Genomic DNA, 9,098 nt, shown 5'->3' with positions numbered 1-9,098 from the left:
CAGTGTTTTGAACAGTAATTCATAACATTGAACATCTGCAAGTGAACATCTGAGAATGCTATCATCAGCAAATTACCCGCTGCAACGTTGTGTGTAGTACATATTACTAATGATAAGATGTACAAAAAAAAAAAAAAAGACGGTCATAAGTGTGGTTTGTTGTAACGTGAATACTTCGTCAGTCGAGGACTACCTGTATTGCCAAGATTCCTTCTAGACTCACCATTCTCTGTTTCTGTGATACTTCTAGTTCCCAAAAAAGTCAAGCATATTGCTATGATGCTGGAATCTATGCCACCGTATTTCCAATACCAGCAGGGTCACCCATTGTGGACAGGTTTCAATAGAGCTTCAAGATTAGGACAGAGTAGGAAGAAAAGCCTGGCGATCTACTTCTGAAAATTAGCCAATGAAAATCCATGGATCACAGCAGAATATTGTCTGATATAGTTCTGGAAGATGAGCCTCCTAGGCTGTAAGGCACTCAAAACACACAATGGCCACACGATGGACTCAAGCACACCACAATCGTGAGGACGGATCCAGACAAGGCAACGTTTCGTTCTGTTGTACCTGGGGTGGTCATGAGTCGGCGCTGATTCAACATTAGCTAACAACAACAACAACAGAGTTGAAGAAGCTTTCACACCAAGAAGTTAGGCTTGTTCAAAGTGTCCCAGCTGGTTAAGAGGAGGAGCTAGACATGCAATCACTGTCCTCCCTGAGAGTCTGCTGTCTCTCTCTTCTCTTTCTTGAGTCACTTCTCCCTTGAGTCTCTCTTCACTCTTCTTTTCTAAAGAGCTTATGGGATGACACTGGATACGTCTGGGTCAGGAGGTACCCAAGGAGCCCCAGAAAGGGAGCAGGAATCAGAGGTTTAGGCAGCTCAGTTGCAGGAATCAAGGCTATCTCCTTTGCTTCCAGTCACTTCCTCCTCTGGTAATAGAAGTTACAAGACAAAGCGGCAAAACTCTTGTTGCTACTCCTCTGTCTCCCATGACAGCCCATCAGCGTCTTGCTGAACCAGGACAAAGCCTCAGAATATGTCAACACTGTGTTCTAGGCAGCCAGAACCCACCAGCTGAAACTGGCAATCAAAAGGGAACCGTTTGGGAGTCACTGGGCGACATAAACGGTTAAAAGCTCAACTACTAGCCAAAAGGTTGGCGGCTGGAACCCACCCAGGAGGTGCCTTGGAAGTCAGGCCCGGTGATCTGCTTCTGAAAGGTCACAGCCTTGAAAACCCTGTGGAGTAGTTCTGTTCTGTACACATGGGGTTGCCATGAGTCAGAATTGACATGACAAGAATTAACAACAGCAACACCCCATACAATAAACCCATAAACGTGGAAAATGGAATTGTTTCGTTATCCCTGTCCTTACACACAGCCTGTTTTCTTTTAAGGCATGTTAGACCCATTTATGATCAGGCATAACATTCATCATAGCAGTAAATAACAACTAGAGCAGCAGTAAAGATGTGACCAGCTGGTCACTCCCAGCTCTCCTCCCATACTTCTCCAATCCCAAGTGCATCCCTGGCTAATGCTCAAAGAGCACCCCATTTTGCTGCATGGGCCAATTCACCCTAGAGGTAGGATCAAACACCTGTGTAAAGAGCGAAGTTTGCAGGTGAGCAAACACCTGCGTAAAGAGAAAAGCACGCAGCTTGACCTCAAGCTAATGTTGGGTGCTACTCCCACACTTAGACTGGAAGGGATTGGAGCATTTGGGAGAAGTTTTCCGGTTTTACTCCAGCCCCACAAACCAGCCACAGGATCTTGTCACTAGCCAGAAGCAGAATATCTGGAACCCAAGTACAGAGAACATTCGCAGCTTTTCCAACATGGTGTTCCTCTTTTCAAAGGATATTAAGCACCAGTGCAACAAAACTGGGGATTGCCGCCCCGCTGCCCGCCACTCTCCATCCTTCTCCCTAGCCCTGCTCTTACCACCCAGCTCAAAGGAAGAGAACAAAGTGAAAGGCCAGTGAACGTCTGCAGAAAGTGTTTGAATCTCAAAAGGTATGAAACTGATTTGCAGATGAGTTTGCAGAAGTGCCTGAGAAGTCATTCCAGATGTTGTAGAGGAAATATTTCAGGAGGAAGAGTCTGGCCGGGGAGAACGTAGGAGACAGAAAAGGGGTTTGACACCAACCCTTGGTAACAGCAGACACAATGGGATTCTGTCTTTATCTTCTTCAAGGAAAATGAAGTGTTGTGGAAGCTGATGGTATGTCTTAGGTGGATGAAGCAACGCGTTTGTGTTCATTGCTTTGCCTTTCAATTGTTTCCCCACAAGAGAAGATGTTAATAAAGCAGTGAGGGTTGGGTTTGAGGCTTATTTTTTTTTTAAGTGGCTACAAAAAAGCCAAAAACAAACAACAAACCCATCGTCAATTCAGACTCATAGAGACCCTATAGGACAGAGTAGAACTGCCCCATTGGGTTTCCAAGGAGCAGTTGGTGGATTCGAACTGCCAACCTTTCGGTTAGCAGCTGAACTTTTAACCACTGCACCACCAGGGCTTCTTTAAGTGGCTAGCCAGCTATACATATGTAGAGATTTAATTCTAAGCTCCCTTTCTCACATGAAATCCAGAATGGTAATTATAGAGATTTTTAGGAAAAGAAGAGATGTTTTTCACCCTTAGGACATAATTTAAATAAAACCGCAGGAAAAGAAGATGATGTGGGGAGAGACCAGCAACTGTGACTCTGGCAAGATGCTTAACATGAGGAAAAGAGACATGGGCAGGAGCTGACAAAAAGGCCAAGAAAAGATAATGAAGGAAGAAAAAGAGCAGGAGAATGTCGGCCTTGCCATTTGTTTGTTCTTTCTTCTCGCCCCTTGTGGCAAGACTGAATCCCAGAGAACTTGCTGAATCGAATGCAGTCTCACGTATATGAAATATCTGGACTCGGCCAGTGTACAGGAGTCAGACTCGACTCAATGGCAATGGGTTTGGTTTTTGTTTTTGTTTTTGTTTTTTTTTTAGAGAGATTGAAGTTTATTAGTGGTTACCAGGGGTATGCGGCTGGGAGGGAAAAAGGAAGACACAATGCTTAGAGGACACTATGCTTCTATTAAGGGTAATGGATAAATTCAAGAATGGTTAAGATTATAGTTGAACAACATGGTGAACATAATTAATGTCACTGAATTGTACCTGTGAAGACTGTTGAAATGGTAGATGTTTTGCTATCTATATATTTACCACACACAAACACAAAACTAAAAGAAAAAAAAAGGTTAGACACTGATGTTTCAGCTAATAAGTGGAACCTGGCGTTCCCTCAGCATTAACTGTGTTCAAGCATCTACTTGCTAACACCGCTCACACCTCCTGCCATGACAAATGGGGAGATAAGAAAACGAAACAAGTAGTTGTAAAGGGATCACAGGAGATGCTGTCGGGTCAACCCTCGCCTGACTCTGGAGAAAGGTCAGTGATGGAAAGAAGAACTGCTGAGAATCTATGGTGAGACTCAGAGAGAGCTACTCAAGAAGAAAACACCCTTTTGTACTGCCTGGGGGCTTGTGGGTAGGTTTCTATTTTGAAGCCCTGGATTCTCAGATAAGTTGCTTGCAAAAGTAGCTTGACTACCCATCAGGCAACTTTCATGGTTTTTTGGTTCATTAGGAGAAGAAAGGCACTAAACAGAGTCTTGACATGATCTGGGGGCCTCAAGAATGCACAAAGGTCTACATACTCAGCAATGCTTAGTGGTAGCTCTTGAGCGGAAGGAGAGACAGACTGGGGATATTGGCAGGCGATAAAAGCTGAGTTCCTGAACTTACATGGAGTCCCAGGTTGGTGCAAATGGTTAATACGCTCAGCTACTGACTGAAAGGTTGGTTGTTCGAGTCCACCCAGAGGTGCCTCAGAAGAACCGTCTGGTGATTTACTTCTGAAAAATCAAACATTAGAAACCTTATGGAGACCAGTTCTCCTCCGACACACATGGGGTTGCCATGAGTCAGGCAACTGGTTTTTTGAAGTTTACACAGGGGACTTTTACATCCTATTATGTACACAAAGATATTGAACAAAGACGTTGAGTTTTCCATTGTTAATGTCATAACCTCTCTAAAACAAATAATAAATGAGAAAGAAAGCCTGAATAAACAAAATCTCCTTTCGACTAGTTCAGTAAAGAAACAAGTATACATTTAATAAATAACTGTACACCAACAAACTGCTAATCATTAAAAGGAAAGATAAGAAAAAAGACCAAAAAAAAAAAAGGACAGGGGTAAAGAGCCATATTTCCTACAAACAAGTATGCAAACAAAATAGACTCCGCAAAAGGGGCTGCAAAAAAAGAGAAGGAAGCTAAACAATGGCTTTATTGATTTAAGACATGTGGGTTTCATTAGGAAAGCTGAATGCATAAAAATGGGTTGTGATATCTGAAACGAGGCAAGAGCAAAATTGGGTCACAGAGCTCCTCAGACAAAAGGAATGATGAATCTTTATTAGGTAATTGGACTCTGAGGTAGGAGATAAAAAAATAACTCTTTTCTTCCCTAGCCCCCCTTTGGATAGTTTTTAAGCCTTCAAAGGTAAATCTACATGTTGAGCTGAAATGGCAAATCCCAGGGCCCCACTCTTTTTGACACAGCATCTGTGCTGCCAAAGAGTTCCTGAGCCAGAAACTAGAGAATCCTCGGGAAAAACACTCATGCTGATATGGAAATAAATAATGCCGAGATCAAAGCAGTGCATGTAAGATGTCCCAGTGGCCCCAATGCGAAGCTTCGGCTGAATTTGAAAGCAATAAAGTAGCAATAATAATATTTTTTCCACTTGGATAGACATTTTCCTCTTAAGAGCTCATAACCCATGAGCTTTATATAAAGCTGATATGCTGCTCATGTGGGAGACTACTTTTAAAAATAATGGACGTACAGACAAAAATCACTGAACTGCTCAAATGAGAAAATTGTACCTCAACCAATACATAGAAACTGCAATGGAAAGCCTTTTGGATAAGCTTCTGAATTCAATTTTGACATTTTTGCACAAGGGTAAAAAATTTTAAGTAAGAGAAATGGGTCTTTTAAATCCTCGTATCTTTCTTTTTGTCATCTTCCTCCTGTGCATTCCTTTTCTAGAACTTTCTCACTTTTTCTTGTGACCTAACTGCCTTTTTCTGCTTCTCACTGAGAACTATGATTCTATAAACTGGCTGTTCTCTGACACCCTTGCACATCCCATCTCCCCAGAACCCCATTCCCCTAGGAATCAGCCCAGGGTAGGGCTACTCATGCCAACCAACACTCAGGAAGGAGATATTGGCCCAGTGTTTTATCCCTATCAGATAATTAAAAAAAAAATTGCCACAAAGACGATCCTGACTCATGAAGACCCGTGTGTGTCAGAGTAGAGCTATGCTCCACAGTGTTTTCAATGACTTATATTTTGGAAGTAGATGGCCAGGCCTTTCTTCCAAGGTGCTTCTGGGTGGACTCAAACCTCCAACCTATTGGTTGGCAGCTGAGTGCACTAACTGTTTGCACTACTCAGGGACTCCATATCAAATAATACTTACACCTAAATTGTTGCCTTAGATACATTTAAACACTTAATATTATATACTGTGCTAAGTAACTGAGGAAGAATTTGTTCTTCTTGTTGTTATTAGGTGCTGTTGAGTCCGTTCTGACTCACAGCAGCCCTATGTACAACAGAATGAAACACTGCCCCATCCCGCGCCATCCTCACAATCATTGCTGTGTTTGAGCCGATTGTTGCAGCCACTGTGCCAGTCCATCTTGTTGAAGGTGTTTCTGTTTTTCACTGACCCTCTACCTTACCAAGCCTGATGTTCTTCTCCAGGGACTGCTCCCGCCTGATAACATGTCCAAAGTATGTGAGATGAAATCTCGCCATACTTGCTTCCAAAAGCACTCTGGCTGTACTTCTTCCAAGACAGACTTATTCATTCTTCTGGCAGTCCATGGCATATTCAGTATTCTTCACCAGCACCATAATTCAAAGGTATCAATGCTTCTTCAGTCTTCCTTATTCATTGTCCTGCTTTCACATGCATATAAGGTGATTGACCACAGCTTGTGTCAGGCGCACCTTAGTCCTCAAAGTGGTATCTTTACTTTTCAACACTTTAAAGAGGTCTTTTTTTTTTTTAATTTTTTTTTTATTGTACTTCAGGTGAAGGTTTACAGAACAAATAGTTTCTCATTAAACAGTAGTACGCATATTGTTTTATGACATTGGTTACAACCCCACGACATGTCAATCCTCTCCCTTCTCCACCTTTTTTTTTTTTTTTTGGTGAAAATATACATAGCCAAAGATACACCATTTCAAAAATTTCTACATGCACAGTTCAGTGACATCAACTACGCTCTTCCAGTTGTGCTGCTATTGTCACTTTAGATGAAGGTTTACAGAACAAAATTTCTCATTAAACAGTTAGTATACACATGTTGCCCTATGACAATGATTAACAACCCCACTATATGTTAACACTGTCCTTACTCAACCTTGGGTTCCCTATCATCAGCTTTCCTGTCCCCTTCTGCCTTCTAGTCCTTGTCCCTGGACTGCTGTGCCTCATTAGTCCCATTTGGTTTTATGGGGCTGTCCAATCCCCGGCTGAACCGTAAACCTCGGAAGTGACTTCACCACTGAGCTAAAAGGGTGTCTGGGGGCCATACTCTCGGGGCTTCTTCAGTCTCCTTTAGGCCAGTAAATCTGGTCTTTTTTTTGTGAGTTAGAATTTTGTTCTACATCCTTCTCCAGCTCTGTCCAGATCCCTCTGTTGTGATTCTGGTCAGAGCGGTCAGTGGTGGTAGCTGGGCACCATCTAACTGTACTGGACTCAGTCTGGTGGAGGTCTTGGTAGCTGTGGCCCATTAGTCCTTTGGACTAATTTTTTCCTTGTATCCTGTTCTCTTCACTCTCCCTTGCTCCCGAAGGGATGAGATCAGTGGAGTATCTTAGATGGTAAAGAGGTTTATTGCAGCAGATTTGCCCAGTGCAATACATCATTTGATTTCTTGACTCCTGCTCCCATGGGTGTTGATTGTGAATTCAAGTAAAATGAAATCTTTGACAACTTCAATCTTTTCTCCATTTATCATGATGTTGCTCATAGGTCAAGTTATGAGGATTTTTGTTTTCTTTATTTTGAGATGCAATCCATACTGAAGGCTGTAGTCTTTGATTAGGTTGTTAATGAGCTTTCCTCCAATCCTGATGCCTCATTCTTCTTCATATAGTCCAGTTTCTTGGATTATTTGCTCAGCATACAGATTAAATAAGTACGGTGAAAGGATACAACCCTGAAGCACACCTTTCCTGGTTATAAACCACACAGTATCCCCTTGTTCTGGTTGAATCACTGCCTCTTGGCCTATGTACAGGTTTTGCGTGAGCACAGCTCAGTGTTCTGGAATTCCCATTCTTCACAATGTTATCCATAATTTGTTATGATCCACACAGTCAAATGTCTTTGCATAGTCAATAAAACACAGGTAAACATTTTTCTGGTATTCTCTGCTTTCAGCTATGATCCACCTGACATCAGCAATGATATCCCTCGTTCCACTTCCTCTTCTGAATCTGGCTTGACTTTCTGGCAAGCACCTGTCGATGTACTGCTGCAACAGTTTTTCAAATTATCTTCAACAAAATTTTACTTGTGTGTGATGTTAATTGTATTGTTCAACAATTTCTGCATTCTGTTGGATCACATTTCTTAGGAATGGGCACAAATATGGATCTCTTCCAGTTGATTGGCCAGGTAGCTATCTTAGAAATTTCTTGGCATAGATGAGTGAGGGCTTCCAGTTTTGCATCCATATATTGAAATATCTCTACTGGTATTCCATCAGTTCCTAGAGCCTTGTTTGTCGCCAATGCCCTCAGTGCAACTTAGACTTCCTCCTTCAGTACCATCAGTTCTTGACCATATACTACCTTCTGAAATGGTTGAGTATCCACCAATTCTTTTTAGTATTGCAACTCGGTGTATTCGTTCCATCTTCTTTTGATGCTTCCTGCGTTGTTCAATATATTGCCCATAGAATCCTTCAATGCTGCAACTTGAGGCTTGAATTTTTTTCTTCAGTTCTTTCAGCTTGAGGTATGTCCAGTGTGTTCTTCCCTTTTGGTTTTCTAACTCCAAGTCTTTGCACATTTCATTATAATTCTTTACTTTGCCTTCTCAAGCTGCCCTTTGAAATCTTCTGTTCAGCAGTTTTACTTCATCATTTCTTCCATTCACTTTACGTACTTAACATTGAAGAGCAAGTTTCAGAGTCTCTTCTGACATCCATTTTGGTCTTTTCTTTCTTTCCTGTCTTTTAAATGACGTTTTGCTTTCTTCATGTATGATATCCTTGATGTCATTCCACAACTCATCTGCTCTTCAGTCATTAGTGTTCAGTGCATCAAATCTATTCTTGAGATGGTCTCCAAATTCAGATGGGATATACTCAAGGTAGTATTTTGGCTCTCGTGGATTTGTTTTAATTTTCTTCAGCGTCAATTTGAACTTGCATATGAGCAATTGATGGTCCGTTCCATAGTCTGTCCCTGGCCTTGTTCAGATTGATGACATTGAGCTTCTCCATAGCCTGTTTCCACAGATGTAGTCGATTTGATTCCTGTGTATTCCATCTAGCAAGGTCCACATGTATAGTCACTGTTTATGTTGTTGAAAAAAAGTATTTGCAGTGAAGAAGTCGCTGGTCTTCCAAAATTTTATCATGCAGTCTCCGGCATCTTTTCTATCACCAAGGCCATAATTTTCAGCTTCCAATTCTTTTGGTGTCCAACTCGCACATTTCAATCACCAGTAATTATCAACGCATCTTTATTGCATGTTTGATCAATATTAAACTACAGAAGCTGGTAAAAATCTTCAATTTCCTCATCTTTGGCATTAGTGGTTAGTGCATAAATTTGAATCATAGTCGTATTAACTGGCTTTCTTGTAGGCATATGGATATTTTCCTAGCACCGACAGGAGCCCTGGTGGCGCAGTGGTTAAGCATTCGGCTGCTAACCTTGGCAGTTCGAATCCACCAGCTGCTCCTTGGGAACCTTATTGGGCAGTTCTACTCTG

Source organism: Trichechus manatus, unplaced genomic scaffold, assembly GCF_000243295.1.
Source record: "Trichechus manatus latirostris isolate Lorelei unplaced genomic scaffold, TriManLat1.0 scaffold00002, whole genome shotgun sequence".
NCBI classification, from domain to species: domain Eukaryota; kingdom Metazoa; phylum Chordata; class Mammalia; order Sirenia; family Trichechidae; genus Trichechus; species Trichechus manatus.
Note: the sequence above shows the minus strand (reverse complement) of the source record.